Genomic DNA, 6,474 nt, shown 5'->3' with positions numbered 1-6,474 from the left:
CGCGGCTGCGGGCCCTGCTACAGGAAGCGGCGCTGAGCACACACCCTCCCTTTGTGCTTTATGAACCTTACAAAGGCAGCAAACACTTGTCTTTTGTCAGCGAATAAAGCAGGGAGCGTAAGAGACAGAAGATTTATAGGTACAGCGTCCCAGCGCTGCGCGCTTGGATTTACTCTCACTCAAATCCCATTTACTTTAATAGGAATGTTGCTGCTAAAGCCCTGCATGATGTTTAAAATATTTACCCCATAGGGAGCAGATAATCTGGGAAGTAACAAGGTGCCATTTCCTACCGAATGTGTTCTCTGACTATAACCACATGTTAATGGTACAATTTAGGGCCATACTAGAGCGAAGGGTTGATTCACCGCTTACCAGCACAGTTAGGCTGTGCTCCCATGTGAACTGGGAAGGTTCTGTTTGCTGTCATGCTGATATTTATCAGATAGGAAAAAGAAAAAACAAAAAAACAAAAAAACAAAAGAGAAAATTAAGATACCAAGGCTGGAACATCAGGCTTCCTTGTGTGGTTTGCTATTCTTATTTTTTTCTTTTAATCCTCAGAACAAAACAATCTTATTTTGGAGTCCCACTCCAAAGTTTATTAGATTTTGGTCAGTGCTGCAGTCGTGCTCCTCACAGGTGACCAACACAAATGGTCTGGTGACTCTAGAGACCACGTTAAGCATGACAGCAGCATCCTTCATGTCAGAAATTCTGTCTTCCTTTCCAAAATGCTGCCTAGCCCTTCATTTTGCCAGGATTTTGCCCATTCTGGTGTGAACATCAGCAGATTTTATTCTGTCCTTTGCAACATGAAGCACCGTGTCGCCTACCTCTTGCTCAGCTCTGAACGAAAGCACATCAGCACAGCACAGCCTAAAACCTCCAAAAAAGCCATAAAGCCCAGCAGTCCCCATTAAGCCCATCTCAGGACGTGTAGCTCCTCTCCTACCCAGACTGAAGCGGTACTTGGCTGACTCTCCTTGTCGGTGGACAAGGAGTCTCATTTGGGGATGTATTAATGACTGTGTTGGGAGTCCCTCACCTTGAAATGGCTTGAGCTTGATTTCTTATGGAAATGGAGGGTCTGTGATCACCCGGGCAGCTGTATACATATGTCTCAGTCCGTGCTTTTCTGCATATCTGCCCTTCCCCTAGTAACTTCTGAGTTCACTGACCAATTTCAGCGGTCTGTAACAGAGGAGTAGCAGTCTTAAAAGATTGTTAAGTTGCTAAATGTTCATTAAAGTCGGCAGCAAACTACAGGAGAAAGAACTTATTGTCATTTAAAATAACTACATGGCTCTACACTTACTTGCCCTGGAGAATCCCCGCCGGGGAGGATACTGTGCAAACCCTTTTTTCCTCCCCACACGTGTGTTTTAGCAGAGCAAGATCCAGCCCTAAAAACGGCGTTTTCTTTCTAGATTGTTTCTAAGGTGGGGATACCAGATATGTTATTCCATAGATAATTAACCACCAAGCACTAATGAATTCCTTCAAACATGGTGCAAGGCTTTGCAGAGAGTGTGCCGTAACATCCTGCCAAGGGAAGCAGTTCATTCAAAACTGCAACAGGATCACAAGCAGCGTTACCTAAACCACTAGAAATCATCTAGTGGGATTAGAAAAGTTTATTCTGATGTGGTGTACATGGTAGCATCCAAACCATTTTCATCAAGTCTTTGCATCGAGCTTAGCAGATGTGTTATCGTTCACCCATTTTGTACGCTAGCCCCATCCATTTTGTGCGTGGCGGTGCGGCGGAGGAGCAGCCGCGTTGCCCAGTTGCCGCTTTGCAGGGAGGAATCATCTGACTTTGCAGCCCCACAGACACAAGACAGCCGAGTCTTGAGGTACAGCTCGAGCAAGTGGGTGACATTGCTTCTTCAGGAGCCCCAAACTCCTTGTGTGGTGACACAGAGAAGGGGTGTGTGTGTGTGACAGGCATTCCCTGCTCATCCCCGAGCCCAGAGCTACCACTTAAAACAGATGTCTGTGTAAAAAAGGCCCCACACCTGCCAAACCACCATCCTCAAGCTTCCTTCCGCGTTTCTTCGGGCCTCAGAATAACAAGAGCATTTGTGCAATGTGCAGTGCACCCTGTGGTTTTCTCTTCTCCCTGAAGCCATGCTATCTAATCTCCCTGGAGCAAAAAATCAGACAGCAAGTCTTACAAGATGGGAGAAAAGAGGTGAATAGTGAAGCAATGTGCACTTTGCTCAGCTGGCTTCGCTTTCCAACACCAAAAAAAAAAAAAAAAAAAAAAAAGAAAAAAAAAAAGGAGGAAAAGCATGGGTCAGCGTTGCAGACCTCGCCGGAGAGGCATTTGAATCTGATAAAAAGTACGAGTGCCTCATTTGCACGCATACTGCAGCGCGGCCCCCAAAGCACTAAACTAGAAAAAATCCGTTAACGGAAAAGTCATCTTGAGTCGGAAACTCTCAAGGGTTCAATTTTAAACTACGGCGAGAATTTAGTGTTTTATTGCTGCTTTGCTTTTGGTTCCTGTTTTTGCTAGCGTTGAGAAACGAGGTGCCTTAGGAAGCCGCGTGGTGTGTAACACGCAGTATCGGCCTGTATACAAAGGAAGGAAGATGATGTGGCAGAACATTGTTGAGGAAGGATCCTGTTTGTACAGGGAGCTGGAGAATAGTAAACCAGAACAGAGCAGGGATGCAGAAAGACCAGAAATGAAAGGAAATCAACTCAAAATGCTCGTGAATCCTGTTTGTGTGCAAGAGCCTGCTTACAGCCACTGAAACGATTTAAAAATCTGGTTTATTTGTCTTTTCTCGGATTTCCTATCCCATAGTGGAGGGGAGGAGAGAGAAGAGAGGGGAAGCACACCGGGTTGCGTTCCCCGCATGCGACTCCCGTTGGGTTTGCATCAAAACTGCCAGAGCCGGCCAAAAGCAACTCCTAGCTATGGTTTATCCCAGGGGCGCTTGGTTTCAGGAACAACTTCTGAAAAAGTCCCATCTATACCTTTGTGATTTTTGTAGATGTATAAAAAGCCTTCTCTTAGTTTATTCCCGTGAAACAATTAACTGACTCGATGAGCTTCAGATAAACGTTTGCCCGTTCTGCAGATGCTGTATGTACAACAGAGAGAAATTACTGCCCCGCGATACATGCCCATTCCAGATTTTGTACTCTTTTGTTAGCCTTTTTAAAGCATGGCCGCTTAAGGTCATTACATTCTGTAAATAAGTCTCTAATACGATTTTCGATAAACCCATCTTTTCAAAGTCATATCAGACATCCTGATAACGGAGTATCTTGTCTCTGCAAGGGGAGGATTAGCCTGTGAGTAATCTCGGTTGTGCTGCAGCAAGTGGGTTGGGTTGGGTTTTTTTTTTTCTGAATTGATTCGAGCGGTTTATGGTCAAATTTAGAGACCAATACGTGCACAGGGGCAAAACCCTGCATCCAAATACAAGCATCAGTAGTTCCTTTTTGCTTGTATATAACCTTCCTGCGTTGGTGTGAGCAGCTTTGATCTTTGATACAGTGACCAGCTTCCTGCAGTAGGCGGAAGAGACATTCTTAACTGCGTCTGCAAGCTGCGTCAAGAATTTATCGAAGTTGCTGACTCCTAAAATTCAGGCAAGCAATGCCACGGCACATATTGTAAATGACCCTTTTCTCCTGGCCCACTGGCTATAAACAAGCTTGATGCAAATTTGGGCAAGGAAAGCACCATGCCAAGGTGTTTATTGATTTCTCTGTGTTGTGACTCTGGTGGTTTGGGTGGACCCTGTTACATACAGCCCTCTATAAAAGGGCAATGCATGAAAATGCCTCCCCCATGAAATTAGCAGTAAGTTTAGTTGTAACAAGCCAGAGACATTCCAACGCACATCAGAGGCTTCCTGGACCAGAGCAAAGAATAACATGGTTCTTATCCCAAGGCACACAAAATGCGGTCAGCCAGCACTGAGTGGGGAGTGAATCACAGGCCTGGGAGAGAAGTAACCGGTCAGGGATGTTCTTCTAAGCACTGAGACAAGCCTGTTTCCTCAGGTGATTTCCACAGGGAGCTTGCCTGGTTTGAGCTCTTCTACGGCTGATGAGTGATGTCACTCAATAATTTTGGTCGTTCTAATGGCAGGTGCAATATGGGGGCACAAGGGCAAAGCAAAAGGGGTGTAAAATCCCTCCCTTGTTTTAGAGACCTCATCTCCTGCTCCTCTGCGATGTGGCTGGCACCGCTCACGCTCTGTGCTGATGGGGTGGGGTGAGAGGAGCTGCTGGAGACAACTAAAGCTCTTAGAATCATAGAACCATAGAATCGTTTAGGTTGGAAAAGACCTTTAAGATCATTGAGTCCAACTGTTAACCCAACCCTGCCATCCCACCACTAAACCATGTCCCTAAGCACCTCATCTGCCCATCTTTTAAATACCTCCAGGGATGGGGACTCCACCACTTCCCTGGGCAGCCCGTTCCAATGCTTGACAACTCTTTCGGTGAAAAAATTTTTCCTAATGTCCAATCTAAACCTCTCCTGGTGCAACTTGAGGCCATTTCCCCTCATCCTATCGCTTGTTTCCTGGGAGAAGAGACCAACACCCACCTCGCTACAGCCTCCTGTCAGGCACTTGTAGAGAGCAATAAGGTCTCCCCTCAGCCTCCTCTGCTCCAGCCTTTCTCTCAGCTTTCCTGCTCCCCCTGGGTGGAAAGGAAAGGGACCTCTTCTCTTTCTCTGCCTATGAGGGAAGCACTGACTATTGGTGTGAGTGATGGGTGAGAAGCTCTCTCAGGGCAGACCTTGTTCTCCCCAGGGACCTCTGTCTCCTCTTCTCCAGACTAAACAACCCCAGCTCCCTCAGCTGCTCCTCATTAGACTTGGGCTCCAGACCCTTCACCAGCTTTGTTGGCCTTCTCTGGACACACTCCAGCACCTCAATGTTGTTCTTGTAGTGAAGGGCCCAAAACACAGTATTCAAGTTGCGGCCTCACCAGTGTGGAGTACAGGGGCACGATCACTTCCCTACTCCTGCTGGCCACACTATTCCTGATACAAGCCAGGATGCCATTGGCCTTCTTGGGCACCTGGGCACACTGCTGGCTCATATTCAGCCAGCTCTCAACCAGGACCCCCAGGTCCCTCTCTGCCAGGCAGCTTTCCAGCCACTCTTCCCCAAGCCTGTAGTGTTTCATGGGGTTGTTGTGACTGAAGTGCCCAGCTGCAGCAAGGTAGGACGGTGCCGTGGGCTCCCCCCACTCTCTGCCAGGTACAGTTGAGTGCCATATGGCTAGGAGGTCCCCAGACACTGTTAGATGCCATACGGCTAGGAGGTCTCAGGACCATGAGGCTTGTGGGCAGGTACGGGCTCCAGGTAGCAAGTCCTGCCTTCCCATGTGGTCCACATATGAAGTGGGAGTAGGCCTGTTTATATCAGGGATGTGTTTTGTATATATCCACACGATCTCTCCTAGAGGTCTCATCCTGTGCTGGGGACACACAGGGACATATGCCACCCAAATACGCATGCAGTCTCTTCTGCCATTAGCAGTAAGTGACCCAACTCGCTATGAGGCAGGAGCGATGCTGCAAATTTTAAATCACAAAATGCCCTGGCATGCTTCCCAGCTCCTAAGTGCTGATGTCTGAGCACTGCAGCTGTCACCCCAGGAGGGATGGGAGCTCTGGACATGAAGTTCACGTAGCCATCGGCGCCAAGTTTCATATCTGCATGGTGTGGATGCAGGCACCTGACAGGATATCAGGGAGTGCTTGCCTGGGACTGCCTCTGCTGCTTCAGTGTTTGCCAGGCACATTAAAAGCTTCATTGTGGTTAGGAATGTCCTCTCTTCTCACCATTTTGGTAAATTTGTGTAGCCTCTCTGGGTCTGTATGATGCATGTCTGAAAAGGAAATGGGAAGGAGCTGCAAATGCAAATTTCAAGCCGTCAGCAGCAGAGCAAACCCCAACCAACTTCCCATAGCACGGGTGGAAAACCCAGGTTCAAAACTTGAGGTTCAAGTGATAGGAGATTCTGAACTTCACACAGAGTCTTCTGAAAGCAGCAAGTGCTGTGGAAGAAGTGACTTTGTCCTGGCTGTATCTGCCCCAGGAGAGGGGACGGGCTCAGTCCTGGGTTCAAGCATCCCCTGGCACAGCTCTGCCCTTTGCCTCTGAGCCCTCCCTGACACACTGTTCCTCTGGGCTGGCCACCCATTTTGTCTGGGAGATGGCTGTGGGAGGGGAGCTTGTCATATAGAAGAGCTCTGCTGTGCCGTTTGCTGACGGGCGAGAGAATACGCCCTGGTCTGTCTGGTTGGCAACATAAATCACAGTGTCATATTTGTCTTTAGCTTCAGTAGAGATGCACCAGAGAGAGTTTGGGCCTGTGACAGCATTACACACATCCAGCTGGCATGAAAACATGCAAATAGAGCAGGGGGAAAAGATATATGATATGAGAGCTTAATATCTGTATTGCCTAATTTTTCTGTACCCC

Source organism: Egretta garzetta, unplaced genomic scaffold (assembly GCF_000687185.1).
Source record: "Egretta garzetta isolate BGI_Z169 unplaced genomic scaffold, ASM68718v1 scaffold40, whole genome shotgun sequence".
NCBI lineage: Eukaryota > Metazoa > Chordata > Aves > Pelecaniformes > Ardeidae > Egretta > Egretta garzetta.
This window is presented reverse-complemented; position numbering follows the sequence as displayed.